Here is a 26,535-nt window from a genome sequence, read left to right as displayed (position 1 = left end):
AATAAAGTGTTGTGTGTTGTGTTACCATGTATTTAAGGAAGACTGAAACTTAAAGGGCTATCATTTTTAGTGAATTCAATTCTCACTGGTTTGCCAGAAAACACAAATTTTAAGAGGAACAGACCAAAAGTATGAGCCAAATATTCTGTGAAAATCTGGACAGTTGAGAGCTATGGCAACTCCTTGAATCACAAGTGGTGGTATGGGTAGAGAATTCAGGCTCTTGTTTCTTGTACTTAAGGTACAGGGTTTGAGCCTGAGTAACACTAACCACCAGGTATACCTAACTGGGGTATACTGGGGCATTTCACACACAGACACACACAATAAAAATATGTGAGCAGAAAACATGAACCACCATGAACCCAGCAGTATATGTGCGCAGATATGCAGACAACAACAAAACTCTCCTTACCTGGATGTATGTTGGGGGAAAAGCTGTGCCTGAAACACACTCTCCTTAAAAGCTGAAAAACTCTCTCCTTGGACAACAACAAATGTGATCAGGTAGGTACTTGCTCACAGACTTACCTCCCTCAATGGAAGTTTAAATTCCACACCTAAGTGTTGACTGTGTTTAAATCTGCAGTCATGCATGCACCCATGGGTCCTCCTTAAAGAAGACACTGCTACCACCATGGAATTTTTTTTTTAATTGTTGAAGCTGCCATGGGGGTCCTAGGTAATTACCTAGTAATTGCCTATTTTGCTTACTACTGGACCAGGCTAGACAAGATGGTCTTGCAGCCCTATGGTTCTGGTGCCCTTGGGCTTCAAACCAGTTATCTTACATAAGGAAGACTTGTGGTCTATACTCTTGTGGCAGGAGGGGTAGCTTGCACCTTCCAAGTTGGAACAGCTTGAAGCCTTATTGTGTCTGTTATTTTACAAGTGTTTTAGTTCTGGTTTAAGCCCTTGGGCTCCAAATCAGTTATTTTACATTAAGAAGTTTTGTGGTCTACACTCTTGTAGGAGGAGAGGGTAGCCACCATCCTTATGAGCTGGGATTTGCTAGTGAAGACTTATTGTGCCTGTTATTCTAAGTGTCTTTGTTCTCATTTAAGTACTTAGGCTTCAAAACAGTTGTTTTACATTAGGAATGTTTGTGGTCTACACTTTTATACCAAGAAAGGATGGCCTATGCCCTTCTGAGCTGGGAAAAGCTGGTTGAGTGCTTATTGTGGCTGTTCTTCTTAAAGTGTATTAGTTCTGGTTTAAGCACTTGGGCTCCAAACCAGTTATTTTATATTAGGAATGTCTGTGGTCTACCCTTTTGCTGTATTACTGTCTAGAAAGATTTTTTTTAACTACTAGAGTATGTATTCTGCACATAGTTGAGCTTTGCTCAACATGTTTCTTGTCCTGTTGACCTATTCAATATTTAAATTTCTCTCACTCTTCCCTATTAGACCAATAGCCATGGATATGCTTTTCCCAACTCTCTCTCTCTGGCCATTCTGTTTGAGGTGGGCATTCAGGGGCATTTGTAAAAATTGCCTCATATACACTGACAACCCACTTATTATTAATAAAATAGATAAAGTATGCGAGAGGTGTAAATACAATTTAACACTGGAGGAAATCTCACTTATAAAAACAAAACCAGTCCTATAGAGGTTGTCAGTGACACTTGCACCATGCCTACTGCACAGGGTAAAGACCCTCCACACAAAATTACTTATGCCAAGGCACTTACAGGTAACCTTCCTAAAACACTAAGACCTCCTGCACAGTACAGTCAAAGGAAGGGTCCTCAGCCATCACGTAAACACTCCTTTAAAACACCACCCACAGCTACACATAGTAACACTGGATCTAGTGCCTTTACTGCTAAGCCCTTAAAGCAAGCCAGTACACAGCCACATTTTCTTGTCATTGTTGATCCTATAGTGAGGCACACCAATGTCCCCCTAACCAGACTGAGTACTTATTTTATTTATTTATTTATTTATTTATTTAACATTTGTTTATCAGGAAAGTCCGACTTGGAAAAAAGGCAATTTTCAGCAGAGGCCCGGGGAGAAATGCTCCAGGTGCATGTCTTTACAACATGGGAGGAAACAGGAGCACCTGGAGGAAATCCACATAAGCGCAGGGAGGACATGCAGACTCTGCACAGATGGCACCCTAGCCAAGAATCAAACTGGAGAACCTCTTACTGTGAGGCAACAATGCTACCACTGCACCACTGCACCACTGCACAGTCCAATGTAAGGACAGAGTCACAGTTAGCTGCCTTTCTGGGGCTACAATCTGTCAAGTCACATAGGCACTCAGATCACTGAACCACAGGTACCAGTATGAATCTGTCATAGTCCATGTGGGTGTTAATGACCCAAGACATACCTCCCTTGACTATATATAAAGTGAAACATGATTGAGTTTGCTGATTATGTGTCTCAGGCAGGTAAGAGCCTAGCACTGAGCAGCATACTACCTTCTCCACGGATGATGCCATGTTACCAGTAGAAAATGATTGATTTTAACACGTGTCTTAGCTGCTGGTGTCAGTCAAAGGGGTACAATATTTGACTGTCTGGGAAGACATGCTTGACAGACCATGCTGCTTTGCCAGGGATGGTATACACCTATCCCTTCTAGGCATTTGGATATTGGCAAAGACCTTTTCCACCCCCCATAGTTCCTTTTTCAGGCAATGTCAAACTGATAAACCTACTGACTTAATTAAATATATGAAGGAATATCTGAAGGTGGCACTGCTCAATGCTAGAAGTCTAAATAAGAAACTCCACTCCCTGCAAGCCTTCCTCTCTCTGGGCACTGCAGACATCTGTGTAGTAATGGAGACATGGCTAAAAGTCACAGAGGGTGCCTCAGCAGTGCAAGGTTATAATGCCTTTCACACCTTTAGACCAGCTACTGCACAGGAGAGAACTAAAGGTGGAGGGGTCTCAGTTTATATTAAACCAACCTCACATCCAGACTAGTTAAAGTGTATGACCACTGGAGCTCATACATATACTTCTCACCATAAACAGGGTGCTGTACCATTTCCTTGCAACCTGCAGGTCCCCCTCCATGTCCCAGGAAACCCATATTACCTATCTCAATGTACTAGAGTCCCTCACCATTCAACCCAATACAATATTTATGGGGGATCTCAACTACCCTTCTGTAGACTGGGAATCCTAAATCACTTCTAATGCACAAGCCCAGTGATTCCTAAACTTTGTTAATACTAACATCCTAGAACGGTTGATCCATTCTCCTACCAGGAGTACAAACATCCTTGACCTTGTACTTATGAACATGAGGGGCCAGCGTTCTTCACCCAATGTAATGTCTTTGCTTGTCAGATGTGACCATAAGGCAGTATTACTTGAAATAAAAATTTCATCCAGGGATCCAGCGAAACAAAAAACCTTTAGGAACTATTCCAAACTAGCATCTCTCTACTAAGCAATGCCTTGGCTAAATTCCAGTCACCCCCAAACTCAGTAAACACCATAGCATATACTGAGCTATTTAGAAAATTTCTGTACAGCCTTATTGATAGCTGTATACAGCTAGCTGTGCCCACTCATATTAAGAATAAGACAAACTCAAAAGGCAAGCCACCTTGCTGGAATGACAATATCAATCAGTTATGCAACAAAAGAAAAAACTATTAGCCAACAGTAGGAGGAATAAAACCATACATATTAAAAGCTCCCTGACCAATATAAACAGGCAGCTAAGAGGGTTAATTAATACTTCAAAGGCTAAATTTGAAGAAAAAAATAGCTTCTCAGGCAAAGGACAACCACAAAGCATTCTACAGCTATGTCCATAACCTCAGGGAAATACACAACAATGTGCAAAACTTATTGTAAATAGCATCACCCACACTGAACTGGAGGCCATTGCCAACCTTTTGGCTGGCAAGTTCAACTCAAATCTTCCCCACTCCCCTCCCACATTCCAAAGGAAATACCACATACCACAATCACCCCAAGAATTACTAGAGAACAGGTCATCAATACACTTTCTAAGGCCAAAAGCACTGCATTGGTGGGCCCTGATAATATACTGGGATATTTAATAAATAACATGAAACATGGCCTCTCTAGTCCACTTGAATCACTTTTCAACTGGAACCTTCAGTCAGGTTTTGTGCCCAAGCAAGAAAAGGAAGATAGCTACAGTCATTCCCCTGCAAAAAGGAGTTCCAACCACTAATCCAGGTAACTACAGGCCCATAAGTCTTTCCAGATTCATATGTAAGGCCATGGAAAGAATCATCGTGGACATGATAAATGAGGACATAGGTATGGATCCATTACAGTTTGGCTTTGTTAAGGGAAGTTCATGAATATTAAATCTGGTGGACCTTTTTTTGAGAGGGTCACCAAAGCATTGAATAAAGGTAAGACTGTGCACATGGCTTACCATGACTTGGCCAAGTATTTTGATACAATACTCCACTCGAGCATTATATACAACCTCACTAATTTAGGCATAAACCCTTTTATCACCTGCTGGATAGCCAAGTGGCTCACTGAAGATCTCAGGAGGTCAAAATAGGTGACACCACCTCCAACAAGAGGTCAGTTACTAGTGGAGTCCCCCAGGGCTCCTTACAGGGCCTGCTCCTTTTTCACATCTATTTCTCTGAAATGGAAGCAAATGCTGAAGGTAATGGCTGACTAACTTTTCAGTAGATTTCAAGCTGGGGGTTAACATCGACTCCCCTGAAGACACTAACGTTCTTCAAGAAGGTATATCACTGACAAACAAATGGTGCTAAAGCCATGGTCTTAAACTCAATGCTAAGAAATACATAATTTCACTCTTTGGGAAGTCAGCCATCCTGGCTAATTACCATGTTGATAATACTCCCCTAAGAGTTGACTCAGTGGTCAGGGATCTGGGTACGCATTGAGACAGTAGCCTTACCTTCAACCACCATGTGTCCACAGTGGTGAGGAACTGGTTTACTATCATATTTTTGAATGGAACTTGGTCGACTGCACTTTTGTCGAACATGGAAAATCAAAAACGGTAATGTTGAACTCCAAAAGCGAACCTAGGAATGGGTTTAACATGGGTTGAGATAGGTGTTCACTGCCATTGCTGAACTATAAACTTCTCCCCTATTTTGACCCATGTTAAAACCCATTCCTAGTTTGGCTTTTGGAGTTCAATATTACCGTTTTCAATTTTCCGTGTTCGACAAAAGTGCAGTCGACAGAATTACATTCGAAAATATGATAGTAAACCGAGGAACTCCTTTTATTTTGTGGAACTTATAAGTAAGGGCATAGCATTTAGATCCAAAGAGGTCATTATCCCCACTGTACTCCACCTTTATCAGACCATTCATAGAGTACAGTGCTCCCTTTGGTATGTACCTGGCTAGGCATATGCAGCAATTAGAGTGACCTCAGACATTCTTTACAAAAAGAACACAAGGTGTAACAAACCTGCCTTTATGCAGACAGCCTTAAAGCTTTTTCCCTCTACTCAGTCTCTTATAGATTGCTGAGGGGTGATCTATGCCTGGCTTACAAGGCATCTGCAAACCCCACACTTATGAATCTCCTAGATATTCTTAAGTCAAAGCTTGCCAGAAATACAAGGTCTAGGGACCTGAATTTTGTCTGTGACTTAAACAGAACATGCTAAAGAGACAGATATGTGTCCCAGAGACTGCGTCTCCTGTGGAATAGGCTTCCTATCACATGAGTTTGTCTGTTACCAAGTTTAAGTGTAATCTAGACCAGTGGATGGGTAATAGGAAACCTACACCAGACCTGTGACCAATACCCCTTATGGACAGATATAGTTTATAAATGATTGGCTCTCAGTGTCCTACTCAGAAACAGGACATCATTATTCTTTTGGGAAGACATGGCTAGGCTTAGAAAGGCTCCCCCAGGTAGTTAGCTTAGTAAGACTCTATGAATTTACAAAAAAAACTATAAGAAAAACCTAGGAGTTTTTCACTGTGTGATACCTTAAGCTTCCTGTAATAGAGGCAATGGGATATATGCAAATGACCCCTTAAGGACATCTCTGTGACACTTTCAAAATTACTGAGTGTAAGGATGCATCATCATAATTAAGAGATATCTTATTTTAAGTGGTATTTGGAATATATAATTACATTTTAATTGAGTCCTAGTAAGAAAACCAAAGGTCTGGACTTTCGAATGAGGCTTATTATATTTACTGATCTTCTCTGAAAGATGACCTCACAGATAAGTTTGTGACCTTATTTGAAATAAAAGGCCTCCACTTTGGATCTTATTTAAATGGAATAAATACAAAGCTGCATAAAATAAACAATAAATAACATGCATATTAAAACTATACATGTTCTGAAGTCATGTGTGATAGTGATGTTGCAGAAATTTAGTTCATTAGCATGTAAGCACATGGAAGCTGTAAATGAGCTCACAATGTAATACTGAGCAATGATGTAATCATGTAATCCCAAGTTATGTACTTTGTAGTCTTATAATAGCCTCTTTAATGGTTCCTAATATTCTTTATATATATATATATATATATATATATATATATATATATATATATATATATATATATATATACACACACACACATAAACAATAACCTATGAGGAAGCAGTAGTAATAACTATATGGTAGCACAGCACCTCTTCTTCAATTAACTCGGGAGTAGCACTAGTAAATGAGACTTTGTGATTAAATGGGAAGGGTGGCTCTGCGAAATACCTATCACTAAAAGGATGGAAAATGAAATGGGGTGGGGACTGTTGTTAAAGTTAATAATAACTATACTTGGCATTTTGATGTTGCAGAAGAAGGGCATCTGTCCTCAATGATGGCGATTCAGATTCAACCAAAAGCTCAGGTGCCAGAGGCCTAGCTCAGGGAAAGGAGACAAGAGTGGCCAATGATCATCTCATGTTTCTAGAGGTAGAGGTAGGGTCAGTTCCTGCAACAGTGGGTCAGCCTGAATATGTGTAATGTGATGTGACCTTTTCAAATGCCAGTCTACAGATCTCAGTATGTTGAAAGTGGAGTACAGCAAAATTAGTACATTTCTGTTGGCTGATATCAAACCAGACATAAAGATATTGATGTTATCTTACAGATTTTACAGGAGAGAACAGTCGCTCCCAAAAATTAATAGTTCTGGTGGTGTTGAGGGGAAGCCATTTCTGTGTGTGGAGGATATAGGAGGTTGTTTTCCTGTAAAAACACTTTTGGAGAAATTTATACTGATTTCCCATTTCATATTTTATACTGTCAGTATTTCATTTAACAACAGTATTATAACTGTTGTGGTTATCACTAAGTAAAATATTTGATGCAGCCCGGCATTTAATAAGATGAGATTTGATGCAGGCAAGTACACCTTATGAGGATATTCTTGGGATGAGGTGGCAATCAGATTCCAGGCCACCAACACGACAGCCACAGCAAGATGCATCAAGGTAATGTGTTAGCACTTCTTGCACTGATGTTCAGTCATGACAAGTACATAATAAGAGGGGGTGGGCTGAAAGAGTAGTTAGGACATAAACTAAAGTCTTCCTGAAGTCTAATGGCTTCAGTTCAGCTGCACTACCTCTTTTGAGTGGCTGAAAAAATGGACACGCAGTGGTTGTCCCCAGTTTGAGTTCCGTGTATCACAAAGGAGTTGTGAAAAAGTAGAATGGATAGTTAAACTGTCAACATATAAATGCTTATTTTTGTAAAGCAGTTCTTTATTTCCTTGTTTTTACCAGCAGCAGATTCCAAAGGATCAACCGAAAAAAGATGACCAGAAAGCAAATGAGAACAAAAAGCAAGGAGGTATCTGTCATTTACTACTGTTATACTAGGAACAATTAATTTCAAGGTATACAAAGAAAAACACATTAAATATGGCAGGCTAAGTTAACAATACATTCTGAAGGTACCATGACTTATGCTTAATCAATATTGTAGGACATTGTTTCTTGAAGTAAAGCAAACGTAATGACTGTATTATTTGTGTTACATTAGAAATGCACATAAATGTCTGTATAAATTATTTCAGCAATGTACACCATCAGTAATGCCTGCCCTAAAGACAGATTTAGAGCAGCAGTTACAATGAGGCACAGGACTGGCTTACTCATGATAATCTAACCCAAGCCGCTAAATGTCACCAATAGTTGGTAAACCAGAATCTCCATATGCAAGTAAAATGTATTAACCTTTTTTAATAACTCCAGTGTATAAGTAGCACTCTTTCCTCATGATTTATTTTGGAATAAACTGATTCAGTGAAGATGACCCAGAGATACAGAGGAGATATGGGTATTCATTTTATGATTAGGCACATATGTAATATATTAGTGGTATTTGTTTTATACCATTCGTATCATTTTATTGAAATGACATCAGTTTGTGCTTTTATTAAACCAGGCTCAAAATCTTATAAATTACTGAGAGTCAGAATTGTTGAATGAACTCTGTATAGACACTTTTCATCTAAGAATAGTTTTAATGTAACTTTCAAAAACAATTTTAACTTGCCATGAGACTCTTACTGGAAGCAAGTTCAACTGTTTTTTCTGCTCAGTCAGATAGAACTTGCAGTAGCAGTTGTAGCTTATCCCCTCTAAAAGATTCTGTATAGCCAATCAAAAAGTCCTCTTTAGGGGCCGTTGTTGGTGTATAATACAGCAACAAACTTTATTAAGTTGGTTATGCTGGGATTTCCTCACACTGTTGTAGTTTGGTCAGGAGAGTGAAGATACAACTCAAGTGTGAGAAAATCCCATAAACAATTTGTCAAAAAATGCATTTTGTGAAATGTTTTAAAATAGTATTTTCATGAATGTGCTCTACATCATGTAAATCCATTTTGGCAATATCTGATATTCTGCTATCTTTCTAATTTCCACAACAAAAAGATTGTGGTGTTATGATTTTGTCTGTGTTTTAAGTTTTAAGATTGTGAGCTGCATATGTAATTAGTATGGCCACATGTACATGAACTGTGTATTCCACCATATTGCTCCAGTATTTATCAATAAATATGGATAAGACATACTCATTTGCATTTATGTTAACTGTGTCCAGGAGCAGATGATTTTTTTTTTAATTTTACAGACATTGAGTGTCAAGTGATTCACAAGTGGAGGATGGTACATAGCACTGGGCCAACTGCATGCCACAATAGTTTGCCACGTACTCAGCTGTTATACTCCTAATAACTTAGTGGCCCCTCCTCTGCTTGCAGCATGACAGGTTTGCAAGGAAGATGCTAGTTTGCATCTCTAGGTGGCAGGCTGAGGCTAGCTTTTCCTGATGCTTCTTCAATACCTATTCCTCCCAGCATAGACACATATACACATATACAAATATTGATATTCTGTGTACTATTACTCCATCAGAACACACACACATATATAGACATAAACATAGGATCATCATAAGAAGTTACTAGGCTAATGACCCTGGGGCCCTTACAAGCCTAGCCAAGTTCTACCCTTGTCCCCATGGTTAGCACTTAATGCCCATTTCCGAAAGGGATACAGGTGGAACCCCCGGGGTGAATTTATGATTACCCATCCAATCATCCAGATTGCGTTTGAAGAGGGCCAGTGATGTGCTCTGTTTTACATCAAGTGGGAGTCTGTTCCAAAGGTGTGGTAACCTCTGGGAGACACATCTGTCCCTCCAGCAGGTTCTATTAATGTCACATATCTTTAGAGTGAGTAACCCATGTACCATTTGACTTGCAGATATGCAGCATTTCCAATAAAGCAGGATCAGGATCAGAGATTGCCTTATATGCAAGGCAGAGATCGTCTCTGAGTAGTCTGTATGAAACAGAACAAAGTAACCGTGATTTCAGGCAATCCACATAGGACAGATACTGAAGACCTTGAATTTTCCATGTGAGGAACCTTTCTGGTTTCTCCAATTGCTGCAGGTGCCTGGAAAAGTACATACCAAAAGGGGCATTGTACTCAATTATTGGCCTGATGAGGGAAGAGTACAGGGAGGTTATAACTACTGCCCTTACGTATGAGATGAGTGATATAGACTGCCCTTCTTATCGCTCTTACTGAAAGGGATAATAATACATTTTTTTGCATTAAGTTTAAGGCCATGACTTTGGCACCAATCATTTGTTTGTAAGACCCTCTTGTAGAATATTGACATAATTTGGAGATTTCTATGATCGCTCCTAGTTTGCAGTCATCAGCAAACTTTGTCAGCCTTAAACCTTTAGTTTTTGCTTGTACTTTGGAGAAATAGATTCCAAAAAGTAGAGGTCCCAGGACTGATCCCTGTGGAACACCACTGGTTACAGGTCTGCTGTGGGAGGTGGATTCCCCTATTTTAACTATATGTGCTCTATCACTAAGCCACATAGCAACCCATCTAATGATGTAAGTGTTAATGCCTACCTAGGTGAGTTTGTCGATGATGAGTCGGGGATAGTGTCACATACCTTGGCTAAGTCTAAATAGGCTGTATGCACAGATTTCCCATCATCCAGGACCTTGGTGACTATCTCAAAGAAGTCCACAAGGTTTAATAGGCATGAATCCAAACTGAGTAGGGTTGAGTGATTGGAGATTACCCTAGATCTTTGTTGATAAGTTCCATGATGATTTGCTCCATGGCCTTGCAGATAAGGCTAGTCAAGTTAATAGGTCTATAGTTCCCGAGGTCAGTGGAAGCACCACCATTGTGCAAGGGAATAATGGTGGCCATTTTCCATTCAGCTGGGATGAACCCGGAGCTTAGACTATGACTAAAAGGAGTACCCAGTGGTGCTGCTAATTCTTGTTTGAGCCCACGTAGAATGCAGCCTGGGATGTTAAAAGGCCCCATAGATGCTGTGTTTTTTGCCTTAGAAAGGGCCTTTATGACCTGCTCTTTAGAGATACAAGGTAGGGGACAGGTGGTAGGGATGTCATGGGGTAAGTGTGGTGGGGAAATGGGAGTGAAGTTTTCACAGAACCTGTCAGTCAACAGGTTAGCAATGTCCACAGGCTCAGTATATGTGGTATCATTAACTATCAGTTCGGCATAAATCTGGGCCTTTCCTTTTAGTTTATGGATGTAATTGAAGAACACCTTGTGGTTTTCCTTAGTTGAGGAAGCTAATTTGTATTCATAGTTTGCTTTGGAGGACTTCATAAGAAGTTTTATTTGCTTGTTTATGGTGAGGAGGGAGTGTTTCCAGTTTAGGGCTCACTCCGTCTTACTCTTAGACAGCAATTTCTTCCTCTTGTTGTAAAGCCTGTTAATGGCAGTTGTCCACCAGGTAGGTTTGCTCTTCATTGAGGAGCTTGTTTTGGTACTATCAGGTACAGCCAGGTCAATGCAGTTATACATGTGTTTGTATAAAGCATTGGTGTAGACCTCTGCATAGCTGCCAATTCCAACTGAGGGGGGATGCAGTGAAGCTATTTATACCATCATGTAAGAGCTTCTAATCTGATTTGTAGAAGTTATTTAATTTAATTGCCGCTAGGGGGTTCAGGTGCAATGGTTACTTCAAATGAGACTGATCTGTGGTCAGATCTCACCAGGGAAGACCTCACAGTGGGGGTGCTACAGTGATCCCTCATATTGCTAAGCACCAGATCTAGAATGTTGGCACCCCTTGAGGGGGTATCAACCAGCTTGGCCAAGACATTGGAGTTAATGAAGTCAAGGGGCAAGTGAGTTTGAGCAAGAATAATTTACTCAGTCAATGCATGGGTAGTTAGTCACCCAAAACCATGGTGTTCGGATGTATCTTGATAGATTCAAGTAGATCTAAATAGGCAGAGTGGGTGTCCTGATTCATGGACAGGGTCCTGTAGCTGCCAATGATTTGAGTAGGTGGCCTACCAACTGTTAATTGCACCTGAAGTGTCTCCAGGGAGTCATACTGTTTAACCAATCTGGAGGTGTATTTATCTTTAATGTATATTGATACACTGTCTCCTTTACTTTTCACACCTTCAGTTTGTGGTATGAACGTATGGAAGGAGGTTTAACCTGGTATGGCTCAGGTGCTCTCCCCAGCCTTGAACCAGGTCATCATGACTGCACAAATGTCTGTGTCTTCCAAGATGAGGATTGCTTCTAGTGAGTGCAGTTTCGTGTTAAGGCTCCTAGCTTTTAGCAGTATAACCTTGAGGTTGTTTTTAGATGGAATTTTTATGTCAGGAATTTTGTCCCTGAGACACTGCCTACAAAAGGCACTATGAGGGTGACAAGAGCCTTAGCCAACAGCCAAAATCCCAGAGGTGACAGATGAAGACCATCTCTGGCAAAGCATCAAGGTCTGTCAATCATGTCATCCCAGGCTAACAGATACTGGATCCCCTTAGAAATAAACCAGAAACTAAGCTTATTATTGAAGTCAGTCATTTTCTGTTTGTAGTCAGGCATCATCCTAGGTGAAGGTAAAATGCTGCTTAAGGCCAGAGACATACCTGCCTGAGACACATAATCCAAGAACTCAGTCATGTCTTTTTTCATATAGTCCAGAGAGGTACATCTCAAGTCATTCACACCAACATGGACTATGATAGAGTCATAACAGTTCCTGTTGTTGAGAGACTTGAGTGCATGTGTGATATCGTGGATCCTAGCACCTGACAGACAGCTGACCCTGACCTTTTCCTTATCTAGCCTGGTGAGAGGGACATTTGCCTTAAGGGCTTGACAGGTGAGGCACTGGTGTGTGAGCTATTATGTGTATTGCATTCTGTAGAGGAAGTATTATGTATAGTGTGCTTGTGTTTGTGTTTGGGAGGTCTCTGGTGTTTAGGTATGTTTCTGGTGTGGACCTCCGTATATGTAGGTATGTGTGATATGTGTTTGGGTGGAGTAGGAGATGAGGTGTGCATGCTGACAGCCCCTCTTATTGCCATATGTACTAGCTGGTGTGTGAAGAGCATGGATTCAAGGTTCTTAATATAGTTGCATCTCTCACATGTTCAGTTTGTGTGGACTAGGAGTAGAGGGTTGTCAGTGAACATGAGGCAATTGCTCCACTGCCTCAGGATGCCCGTGTTGATCAAGCTGGCTGGAGAAACTGTGGGAAATTGTCCCTCCATAGTGTTAGGTAAATTTATAGGGTCAGGAAAACTTAGGAATGGCTAGTGGGTGAGAGGTGTGTTGGTACCTCTAGGCTAGGCTTAGTGTTCCTCCTGACAGTAGAGCAGGGCCACAAAAAACCTCTGGAGTATTAATATTCTGTGGAATGCTAATGCATCAGAATCACTGTTGAGTGTTTCTTGTTGTGTTTTAATTTGTTATATCCCAAAATGGCCATGATGGAGATTACCATACTGACATGGTTTTGTTTGGCTTGTGTGCTTTTGCTTGATATGTGATTGCTCACATCACCATTGCTTTTAATTACAACCTGAGGTAGCAGGTGGTCTTGTATTGCTGCTGAGACCATGCCGAAGCAATATGCTTGTGTCTGAGTGTATGTTGTATCTGTGTTCTCTGTTCTTATGCTGTCACTGAGAAAGAAAAAAACAGAATTTTCATTGTGGGAATCTGATCAATCCATCTCTGAGGTGCAGCAATATCAGAGTTAAAATAACAAAGCAAGTGGGGTAGAGGGATTCAGATTATCTTGCTCTACCTGCAAATAAAACAAAGGAAAAAAAAGAACTGTTCTTCTTGGTGCAACATTTTTAAAACGTTAAGTACATGAATTTCATAGGTTTTTGAACTCAGACACTCAGTTCCATGCAGATCTGCTGTGTATATGTGAGTGGGGTTATGTAATGACAAGGAAATGTAGCCAATCCTTTAGTTTTTCCCACAATACAGACCCCATTCCCATAACATGGGAGTCTAGGTATAATACATGAGATGCTTTTTCCTGCATTCGATTATATTTATTTATGTGTTTATAAATTTATTCATCCATCCATCCTTTGCTCATGGGGATAGTCGCACTAGGTTAGTGGTTTCTTCTCAGGGGAGACCTTAGGCAGCATTTCTGCTACTAGGGAAATCTGGGCAGGGCATCAGTGAAATTCCCGTATACTTTTTCATAGGTCCCATGGTATCTTTTACATCTACCTGAGCTACCAACACTTCAGGCAGATGGGACTTCATTTTAAGTCTCATCCAAAGGATGACACACTCTGGAATGCAACATCCCCTAACACTGCACTGCAGTGTCACTAATCTTATCAACTGGAGTGGGAATAGAACCCACAGACCTCTGGTTTTCCAGCACCAATGATGAGTGTGCCACCAGCTGTACCACTGACACTACTACAGAGAGTGTTATGCTACACTGTGTCTCAGGAAATAGTGTGATACTGAAACAACTATATAGATGTTGCAGTTCCACTGCTCTTCCATATTTTCTGGCTGTTTAATGTTTATGTTATCATATACTGCACAATCATCTGAGCGGTGTATACAAAAAGGGGATACTAAACTGACGTATTTTCTGACAGGTAATTAGTTGTGCTCAACAGGGTGGTCATTAAAGGAAATAAAAAACTGTCCAATGGCACCCCAAACAGAGGGCCTTCCACCCCCTGGAAGATCTCTTATTTCCATATAATGCCCACCTTTAGGAGTAGCAAATGGCATCTGTGATTGCATAGCATAGCTACTTTGGGTGGCCACTGGAGGGATTTGCTAATGAACACTACAGAAATTAAATTAATTTAATTTAATAACAATGTCTTAAAATCTCATTTATTATAATGTTTTATTAAGATGTATATATGTAAGTGCATGTAAATAAAATATAAAGCCTTTTAGAATGTAAAGACAAACACTTATTACTGTACTGTGGAATTAGAAAAAATAATGCATACATTGTTAGTAGTGTAAAGCTTTTGTTCATTTTAAAGGCTATTCTTAAATGGTTGATATGGAGAGGGGATCCCAACCAGAGCTGTGATATTTTGCATGGCACTTTAATAGCAATGGAAAAGTAACATACAGTTTTAAAATAACTCTGAAGAGTGGCATTTGGCATTTCAGTACTTTTCTGATGGTCTGAAGGTATGCATTTTGCTTTGCATTTTTTGAGATGACGCACACATTATAATATCCAACCACTATTCTGTGATAATAATCACCACTCTGAAATATCTGAATTGTTCTTATCTAACAAGAGATGTGACAGAGGGTGGGGGTGGAGGTATCCACATGGAGCTTTAACATTTTGCATTGCACCTTATAGCAATGGAGAAGTAGTAGACACCACTTTAAAATAATTATGAAAAGCAATATTTGGCATCGTAGTACTTTTCTGACTGCTCAAGAACTATCACTTTCAACTTTGCATTTTATCAGTTGGAACACAAATGTAAACAATATAGCACTGTTCTGTGGTACTAATTGGTATGAAATACTCACATCATAGTTCTTTGACTGGAGCTGTGAGTGGTAATATTGGGGGATATTTGTGGAGTGATGACATTTTGCATTGTACTTTATAACAATGGAGAAATAGCATACAGTAATGAAGAGCACTGTTTTGCTTTGAAAACTGTCTGTTTTTTAATTTTAAAGCTTAATTGTAAAGTTTTTTTTGTTTTGTTTTTTTTAATAAAAATAGTCATTTTTGTAGTGTAATGTTTCCATATTGTGCTTTCAGAAATGGCTAGGTAATAGTGAATATATTTATCTGACTGCAAATCTTAGTTTTTGTGTGTGTGTGTGTGTGTGTGGCAGTTTATGGGTGTTTTGTGTCTTGAAGGAGCAATGGTTGCCTTATCTGACAGTAGTAGAAATAGGTGTCAAAACACTATTGCTGTAGTTATATATACAAACAATTGCTCACAGTAAACTAGAAGTGGTTAACATCTGTTTTGACCCTTGTAAAATAAAATACTTCAATATCTGCAAGATTTAGATCTTTTTCTTTATTTATTTAATCTTGAAGTGCCACATCTAACAGCTATTTTGACAGCTGTCAGATACAATAAAGTAATGTGTTGGCACATCTGCTATGAAATGTAGAGTGACAGTAGAAATTAGGTCTCTACAATATCCACAATATTCTTTTCACATGCTTTTTACCTGAAAAATAAGAAAGTACATAGATACACGCTTTGGTAGCCAGTCACTGCTATGCCTAATACAAGTTTTTTTTGACAGCTGTAAAACTGTGTAATTTTAAAGATTTACACAAGTTGCTTTCAAAGGTTTACCAATATTCATGAAGCACAATGATTTTTAATGCTATCTGGCTGCATAGTATCAATACTTTTTTTTTTCAGATCAGACTGCAGGTCCTGTTAATAACTAACTGTTATTATTGGTAACTGAGTAAAGGATACTGGTCAGTCCAACAAATAAGTAGAAACAGCCCCCTTAGAGGCAAAGCAAAAGTCCCAGTATGAATGAAAGACCGCACTGTCACGTAGCAATAAATCCTCTCTTTAATTTGTACACGTAAAATCACATAAAACAATCTCTGGTTAAGCGCTTTCATCTACTGCCGTAGATTTCATCAGAACCACTTACACCTTTGTTACTTCCATTTTTATATAATGTTCCTTTCATCAATTAACATGTCATAATTGAAAAAATCACATGATTAAGATTATTACATTAAAATCATCAAAATTTAAAGTGCACAGTGCTGGATTCCCTCAATATAAACCTGTCTATTTGTTGTTAAAAATTGTAATATTTTAAAAAATACTTTAAAAAATACTTTAAAAAATACTTATTTCATATACATATAATGGCTTTCATAACACAATCTCCTAAAAATCTGTGCAATACACCTGAATTTTATAAACTTCGTTTCATATTTATTTATTGCCACATGTTCTTGCTTTGTTTTATGCTAAAAAACTTTAAAATAATCTATTCATACTTCACGTCTAGGTTGATGTATTTATTTATATGACAAGTACATTCCAGGATTAGACTTATACCCTATTATCTATCTAATATGGGTTTTATAGAGATGTATTCATTTAGCCCTGGATATTCTGATGCATTTAATTTAATTTGCCAACGGGTCTCTTTTTCTAATAATTTCTTCTTTATATTACCTCCCCTAGGATTCACTTGGACCTGTTCAAGAATGCCAAACTCAAACGTCCTACATTCTTTATTAGCTTCACAATGTCTCCATAGGGCATTATTCACATCCTGCCTTTTGATTCTATAATAATGCTCATAGATTCTGTTTCTTAGGCATCTGGATATCATCCCCACGTAGTAACATAAACATGTTGAACACTTAGCTAAATATATAACATTTTTAGTTCTACAATTCCCCTTACAAAACTTAACTTTTGTTTTCTGAGAATTATCTAATGTAAGACTACTAGCCCCCATGATATACTGACACTGGTTACATCTTCCACATTTGGTTGTACCTCCCTCACTTTTACCAACAATGCTCGTCATTTTATTTAGTAACTGTTATTATTGTTTAACCAATCATGTTTCTGCATTTATAAGAGTCATTTACTAAACAGTATTATTACCAAGTGTTTATTTTGCTTGACCAATCACATTTTTACATTTCCAAACTCCATTTGCTAGTTACCTCTTAGTATGCTTGTGAAAGCAGAAGTGTAAGAAGATTGCATTGCATAATAAGTATAATATTTATATTCCTCTGTACTCAGGAACATTCCTTTAGTCAGTTAGAAACATGCCTTGATTTACCATACCCAGCAAAGCAGTTAAAATGTGACTTTCTGTCTTCAGAATACTTAATCTCTTATTAGAGGAGTTGTCCTCAGCTGTATGGTAGAGCCACACTTTTTCTTTTTAAGCATTTTCTAAAATAAAATGTAAACAGATTTTTTTTAAATATATGGTTACCATAAACTTCATATATGTCCTCATATAGTAAGTCATTTATACATCATAAAAATCCATAAGTTGGGCATAACTACAGTTTTGTGAAGCTGTTTCTTAAACTTGTTTGTTAAATGTATCACTGAAATACTGAAGCATTTTACAATACACGTAATCTATAAGCATCACATTTCTAATCATAGTGCTTGGAGGCTCAATTTTTATTAAAAGAGTTAGCAGTTCTGAACAGCTACATAGTTTTATGAAGGGTTATGAAGAGTTTTATTTCAGATTGCCAGATGGAGAGCCTGTGAGTCACAAAAGCATGAAAAAAAATAAAGAAACTGTTTTTATGGAGAGCAAAGCCTCTGCAACCCCGGTTTAGATTCTGAATTGTTTCAATTAAGAAGATAGACTTTGAGATAAAATTTAATGGCATGGTAGACTTTTCTTTATGTATACTTCTCATATTGTAAAGGATGTGACAGGATTTTGTAATTGCTAATTAGGCTGGTAACAGACACATTTTTACCATAAAATATACATTTATACAAACTCTTTAATCATATTTTCTCTTACAGATTATTTTGAACAAATATTTGATAACAGTAACCTATTTTATTTTCTGTCAAATGTGTAAGTGGGTCACTCCTGTGAAGTAGCCTCAATTATACATTCAGGTTTTATTTCTTGTGCAGTAAAATAAAACTTCAAAAGCAAACATATGTATATACTAATACTAAAATACTGTACCATCATATAATAATGTAGTCACATTTTGCACACTCCTAAAACAACTTATCTAGCTGCTTTTAAGTAACCAGTTATCTTGGTTGCATCTCATTTCACTGAGCAGTTAATGAGACAGCATTTAACCCTGAAAAAAATGCCATTTCTCCTGGAGTATGACTGAGGCCTTACCAAATAACTTGTTATCTTCAGACTGTATATTCTGAGCTAATGTGCAGTTAGCAAGATGGAATCGTTTGTGAAACAGAGGCTCACAAACAGAAAGTGAACTTCTTCATTGACAGTACTGTTCAGAATAGCTAGACATTGTTGTGAACCTAGAAATCCTATTCAGGTTAGTTAGTAATGTACTGGAGTGTCTTAAAGAGGCTGTAATAAGTGAGGGATCATATCTGTGGAATTATTAAGTTCTTATCAATGGCTGTAGAAGTTTCATAAGAAATGAAGAGATAAAAAACTCACTGTACATCAGACCTCCATTTTGTTTAAGATCAACTTGATTGAAGCATCTAACGGTTAGCTGAAAGAAATTATGGGTATACATATATTTCCAGGTATTTATATATTGAAACAGTTGCCAGAACCTGTGCTTATGACCTGTGATTGCATTGCTTGTGTGCTTTTGTAGTTTTGTTGGGTGCAAGCAACATAACATTAGTTTCCTTAGACTTTACTATATGTATATTGGCAGGCTGCAATCAAAAGTTTATGAAGTCCAGTTGTGGCACCATCTGTTCAACAATCTGCTTCTGGCCTGCTCCAATAATACATGTAGTCTATTTGTACTGAAGTTATATTCTTACATTTCATCAAGACTCGATAAATGATCTAACTTAACATCTCATGAGTGATCTAACCTAACATTGGCAGATTGACTTAGTGATAATTAAAGAAATGGTTCACACATCATAATTCTGACATAAGTGCTTACAAATTAATATCTTTTTTCTTTTACATCAGTATGAATATGTCATGTTTTTGTATCTTACTCAGTAAAATGAAGACTCTGTTGATGTCACCCTGAACATTTCACAGTATGTGCACAGGTGTAACATAATGTCCATAAAATAAAACATCCTTTTCTTCTTAAAATGCAGGACAGCCAAAGGGAGAGAAGCAGTAATTTTCAAACCATTGTGAAGATGGCCCTGGAAACAGTGTTTGGGTCTTGCAGGTACAAACGTGGCAGCAAACAAACCTGACAAGAACTGTAATCAGCCATCCACAATACCACGGGTACATTTTGGAGATGCCTTCAGTCATGTAAATTTTGTCAATAAATATTTTATTTATTTACTTATTCATGTGTTTGTTTGTTCATTTATGTATTCATTGCAAATGGATGGGAATTCGGTTCTTTTCTGTTTAGGAATATTTAGTTTTCACGTATCTTTCCTTTAGTTGTTCCCACATTACATACAGTAATGTTGATGGTTTCTCCTGCCATCTTAAAATTACATAAGATGATACTTAGGCATGGAATACATAGCATAGAATTAATAGTAAATGAACATCACAGATGTGACTGTTTTCACAGTACAAAGATGGAAGACCCTTACATTCAGATGTGATCTTATCCCATTATAATGAAAGTAATGGTACTGCATGTAACCGTCTTTGAATTAAGTAAGCACTTCTAACAAAATGTATCAATAAAACCGATGAGATGTTTAATATCCCTGGTGAACAAGTTCCAGAAAAAGGAGATAAACAAGTTTAACAAAAGTTAAGATTATTTACTGCGACCATTTGCAACATGTACATAGTTTACTCTTCATAAAAATAGTCCAGCCTTTACCCATATAACAAACACAGACTCTGACCATTAACTGGTTCTCATTAGTACATATCCTGAAAGAGAACAGGATGAAAAGAGGAAGGAACACTGGCTTAAATGGACATAATGATTTTATACTACACTTTGCTGCATTCAACCCCCTTTAAGTAAGACTCAGCTAATACTAAACTTTTGTAATACTCATTTTTTAATAAGAAACATCTTAATTGAATTATCACTTATGACATGGGCAATCATACATTTATATGAATAAAAACAAACCATATTGATATTATACAACACATATAATCTTCTATACAGTCATTGTCAGTCAAACATTGCATAGCTCATTCAGTTCCTGCCTTCCTTTAAACCCTATTCCCCCCTCCAAAACATTACTCTGCATGTATTGTTAAATTCCCACTTTTATGCAATTTGCTCCTACCCTTTTCTAAAGATCCCACTTACAGCTCTTTTATCCCTGTTAAAATATTCACTACTTCTAGTATGGTTGGTTTAGACTTTGATTTCCATTTTGTAGTAATTTTTTTTTTGGCAGCCACTAGAATTAAACTCAGCAACACCTTACTATGTCTATGCAATACTGTTTCTGTATCACAGCTCAAAAAATCATTCCCTTAGCTAAACCAACTTGTTCACACTTTGATAGACAAAGTAGATTATCTACTTATTCAAGTAGACATCTTCACTTCATGTTGAAAAGCAAGGCCTAGTACAGGTGACCATCTTTACTCAATGATGACAAGCTAGGGCTGGGACAGCTAGTTTGGTTCCCATCAAATTTCTGTTCAGTTTTGTCTGTAGGGCACATGTTCAGTTTGGAAATCTGCTTACCACCAACTAATACAGCAAGGAAATTTTCCACCTTGGGGTGAGTTATTGTCCAAAGGTTGATACTTTGTTCGCTTTAACCATATAGTCACTACCAGCCTAGACAGAGCAATCAGGTTTCATAAATAGAACAATGGATACAGCCCAGACCAAAAATCTTACCATCATCATCCTACTCCCCTGGAATGGGGACAACAATCAGCCACAGGCAGAAAAATCACTTTATCTGGAATTTTGACTTCACTATCTATTGAATCTCACTATGCTTCCATAGAGGTAACCAGTCTTAGATTCCTTTCCAAAATTTGATCAACATGTCTACTTACACCTCTCCAGTTACCTAGTTCAGTATAGGGCACAGGACAAATCATCTCCATTATTCTTCCAGAAATCCATTTTCCCAAAATTTCTCAAATAAGCTAAGTCACAGATTCCAAAAGCACATAGTTTCATTGTGTTATTGTGGTATTTATTTTCCATGACTTGTTTTATATGCACTTTCCTTGTGAAATAAAGACAAAGCAAATAGAGAGAGCAATTTTTAAGTTTTCTGCCCATTGTCACCTCAGTGTCAGTCTAGCAGATGAATATGGCATTATTCTGTAAATAAGACTCCAGCTGCTCTTTGTCCAGTGAAACCATTTGTCGATTTTTCATTTATTTGTTAACATGAGTACTGCTCATTCTGGTAGTTCTTTCAAAGAAGGGTTGTATGGAACAAAGTACGTGAATAATTCCATTCTTTCTTACAAATTCTGTGAACCTCTGACTTGCTAATGATGCTGCATTGACTTTTATTGTCCCATAATTACTGAAACTTGTTTTTTACAGTTTAAAATGTTGCACCCAAAGTCAGCGCCATCAACTTCAAATAAGAATTCATAGTGACCAGAAACAATTTACTGATAAATCAACCAGCACATTCAGTGTTTAGTCTTTTCAGTGGTTTCTCTATATATTTCCATAGGTATGACAGAGCAGCAACATGGCGCTTTCTAAGTTTGGATATGTAGTATTACTGGGGACAACCAGGACATCACTACTCATATCTGGCTACCATATGTAAAGTATTTTTAAACATTTCATGTGAGTAATACCAAGATGACACTTGTATAATTATTACAGTAATGCCCAACCTAACAAGCCCCCGAACAATCTCTAGAAAATTCTTAACATACCCCCTCCTAATAAACACCCATGATAAAAAGAGACACAATTCGGTTTGGTTACACAGCTTGACTTGTAAAGGCCCTGATGGTCACTAGCCTGGTATATATCCATGGACCTGCGAACCTATGAACATCATTTGTCTAGCCTGCAGTGGGATCACTAACTACCCACAAAATATAACAATCTTGTTCACCGAGTTCATCTTTTCCTGATAAAAAGATGAAAATTCTAGTGCCTATTGTTTGCAAAACCAGACATAATATATTCCCATATTCTAGCTGTCAATGATTTAATTTATACAACTGTTAATGGAATAATATCCAAAATCTCCAACATCACCACTTTTTCTTCTGCAGGAACAACATTATTACTCTAACACAGAAAGTAGTAAATCTCTTTAAGAAAACGCATTATCACTATTTCTGATGAGACTGTGAATTATTTCATTCTCATATGCTTTCAGCAGTAACCACCATGGAATTTTTGTCAGATTTCATTTTCTTAAACAACAAAATGAGTGGTGTATGACCAGTTTAAATGCTAAACTTATTCCTCCAGATCACTGCTTGATCTTCCATGCCATACTGCAAGTAGTATTTTTTCTTGCCACTATCAGCATTCTAAACACAAAAGCTATAGGTTTACCTAATTAATATGTCATGTTATGTGAAAGCAGTATATCAATATAATATAGATATTTTTCATACAGCAGTACCAATGATTTGTGGTCATAACACAGTTCAGAAGAATGAAGAATTTTCTTGAAAACATAAAAAAAATATGTCTTAATTTGGACCCACTGTAATCCCATAGCTTTACCCAACAATATATGCAATGTTGTTAATAGAGTTGGCAGTTTTGGCAACATGTTATAATAATTTATCAATCCCCCAAAAAGCCTTCAGTTCTATTGCTGAATTGCTAGCAGTTTCTTTCTGATGGGCTATGTATGTGTGTGTGTGTGTGTGTGTGTGTGTGTGTGTGTGTACGGGTGTGTGTGTGTGTGTGTGTCTGTGCATGGATGTCTACATGTGCGATGTGTGTGTGCATGTGTGTGTGTGTGTGTGTGTGTGTGTGTGTGTGTGTGTGTGTGTGCCTGAATATCTGTGTTAGAGTGTATGGAGGGAGTACCTGTGCCAATACAATACATGGGGCCACTAGAGGTTAAGTACTGCAGAAAAGTGATTTTTTCACCAGTAGTAATAATGAATGATTCAGAGACATACACACTGGTCAATAATGATTTCTTCCTCATAGTGACTAAATTTGCTTCTGAATTTCATTTCCATGATTGTGCAAGCTGACCTACCTGAAGTAGGCACCTGGTGCCACTGCAGGACCATTTCTCTGAATCCCAAACATGAATTAATTTTGTTTTAGATTTTAGTCATAATCCATGACTGGGTGTGAGTAGCAAGCATTATCTACACCCAGATGTAAATTACTGCTATTATACAATGTCTTTATTAAAAACAGGAAAAGAAACCACTAACTTTATTAAATATTTGCTTTGTATTGTAACCTCTGTTTTCTGTAGCATCTTCCCTCTGGCTTGAGTGACTGGGAACACCTTCCTAATATACAACAACCCCCCCCCCCATTAATATTCAAAAACATGCACGCTGATTGGTCAGCGCGTTAATAAATCGAGTTATAGTAATGGAAAAGGTCCGTCGCAGACTTTTTCCATTACTATAACTCTACAACACTGTCTCGCTATGTTAAACCCATTTAACATAGCGAAACAGTTTGTAAAAAGCAACGGAGATCTTGCTTTCTCTGTTGCTTTTTTCAAAACTGTCTTGCTATGTTAAATGGGTTTGACAGCTTTAAAATAAGCAATGGAGATTCTCTGTTGCTTTTTTTAAAGCTGTCTCACTATGTTAAACCCATTTAACATAGCGAAACAGTTTGTAAAAAGCAACAGCGATCTTGCTTTCTCCGTTGCTTTTGCCCACAGCTCTGATGTACTGCGGCATGCGCAGTACATCAGAACTGCCGCAGAATACCAGACAGCTGCGGAAGGGCAGCAAGGAGGCATTATACAATGCCATTATTTAAGAAAAGTATTTTTTTTTTTCTTAAATAATGTCATTGTATATGTACAATAACCACTTCTGGGTGTGGGTAATGCTGGATTTACCCATAGTTGGCTTTGTTTGGCGACTCAGGCTTCGCCCTTGTGACCAAACCACACCAACTGTGGGTAAATCCAGCATTACCCACACCCAGGCGTGGGTTATTGCTATAATATACACTGCATACATGGGACATGAACATGGTTATGCTTTCACAATACATTAGGATCACTGGTTTAATGTCATTAAAGTTTTGTTAATTTGTTTAGCTGTGAACTAGATTAAAGGTCTGTAGTTTTAATGTAAAATCTATCTTATGCAAAAATTCCACTGGTGTATATATATTCTGTGTGTGATGAGACTGAAGGAAAGGACACTTTATGTAAAGGTTTTGTTCATTTCATCATGTTCACTGCCAGTAATCTGCTGTGTAGACCTTCACTTTCTTCAAGCTTTTTTTTTTAAGGACTCAAAGGAGTGTATACTCCCTACCTACGTGAGGATGTTTGTGGAGCTCTGTCATGCAGTTGAATTTAAATACTTTTTTATGGTACCATTTTGCTTTGTTTCTGCTCTTGTGTGTATTTGGGAAAGGTAGAATTTTTTTAAGTTGTATTTCCATATTTAGCAGAGTAGAAACTTTGGTAGGTTTAGTGTAAATCAGTGTTTTTTGATTTTTTTGCAAATCAGACTTTTGTCTGTGAGTAATGTTGAATTTACAGTTGCCATGCGTATCACTGTCCAAACAGCAAGCACATCTTTGAATTTTTAATTAGATTTTGTTGTTTAAATCTTTTCAAAATATAAAAGACAGATCTTGGTTTGTAGCACCTTGAAAGCACATTGCCATTCCCATGTAACTTTGTAACAGTTCCTTTCACCAAGCCCACCTCTCATCAGATATTCCAGCATGCTTTTGGAAAGCATCATGTCGGAGATCGTTTTAAGAGGGCAAACTGGACAATTTCCCACAGCCCTGACCCTCTTTGGAGCCTCAGTTATTTGTCCCACTATTTCCCAATAAACAACAGTGAGACAAATTATTGACAGACAGAAAAGTTAAAAGGTTAGTTACACTAAAGCTACTTTTTTCCAAACACTTGAGTCTGCAATTCCTTCAGAAACAGCAATGCAAATGTTCTGAAGTTTGAACAGGTTTCCCTTTTGTTTCATTTTTGGGATAAAGTACTGAGATAAAGTTTGCACTTTTGTGATCATACAAAGGAAAAAGCAGGAACGGGAGAATACATGAACAAAGAAAGAAAATTATAATTAGGTAAATATTTTGTAACTTGGTAATATACCATGTCTGCCTCTAGGCAGTGTTAGGCTTAGAATGGCCACTGTATATGTTAAAGTCAAAATACATTCATAGGTTCATAGATTGGTACTAGGCTATCAGCCCTAGGGCCTATACAAGCCTAGCCATAACAATTCCCTGGCTATTTCTTCCCACACTATTTACTTCCCTGGATCCCTGTCTAGTAGGGTGACTGACATGATCCCCGGGTGAATTTCCTTTCTCCCATCCAATCGTCAAGGTTCCTTTTGAAGAGGGACAAAGAGGCACTCTGCTTGACAAGTATGGGCAATCTATTTCAGACTCTGGGGAGTCTCTGGGTCAGGAACCTATCCCTCCAGCATGTTTTATTTATTGTGATGACAAGGTTTAGATCCCTGGAGCGTGTGGCTCTGAGGGATTGGGATTTCTTTAAGTGTAGCATGTCCAACAGCTCTGGGTTTGATATGGCCTTGTATGTTAAGCAAAGATCGCCTCTGAGTAGACGATATGCGACAGAGTATAGCTGGAGTTTTTTAAGGCAGTCAGCGTAGGGCATCTGCTTTAGGCCTGTGATTCTTTTAGTGAGGTATTTCTGTGGCCTTTCCAGTTGTTGTAGATGTCTTGAGAGGTACATACCAAACGGGCATTGTATTCTATAATGGGTCTAATGAGGGATGAGTACAGTGGGACAATGACCTCCTTTTTTCTAGATGAAAAGCCCTTAGTGATGAGGTGTGCCACATAGAAGGATTTCCTGACTGTTGTGGCGATGTGGTTATCGAAGGTGAGACCACTGTCCACCTGTGTCCCTAAGTCTCTTATCAAACTTTCAGTGTTTAGTGTACTGCCACCTATATGGTAATTCACGGATACATGTTTTTTCCCAAAGGGGAT

The 26,535-nt window shown here is 38.0% G+C and overlaps 1 long non-coding RNA gene across 2 annotated transcripts in view; it reads left to right on the top strand.

Annotated features, from left to right (window-relative positions):
* Positions 1–19,735, top strand: part of LOC122808049 — a 41,043-nt gene extending 21,308 nt beyond the window's left edge. The window contains exons 2-3 of one of the 2 annotated variants that reach the window (XR_006365772.1): positions 7,721–7,784; positions 19,580–19,735. This is a non-coding gene — a long non-coding RNA (uncharacterized LOC122808049). Of the gene's footprint in view, positions 1–7,717; positions 7,785–19,579 lie in introns of both variants that reach the window. The other variant, XR_006365773.1, reaches the window with a different exon arrangement.
* Positions 19,736–26,535: the final 6,800 nt, after the last annotated feature.

The sequence above is a fragment of the Protopterus annectens genome, chromosome 8.part0 (assembly GCF_019279795.1).
Source record: "Protopterus annectens isolate FY-2018-M chromosome 8.part0, PAN1.0, whole genome shotgun sequence".
Lineage (NCBI taxonomy): Eukaryota > Metazoa > Chordata > Ceratodontiformes > Protopteridae > Protopterus > Protopterus annectens.
This window is presented reverse-complemented; position numbering and strand designations above follow the sequence as displayed.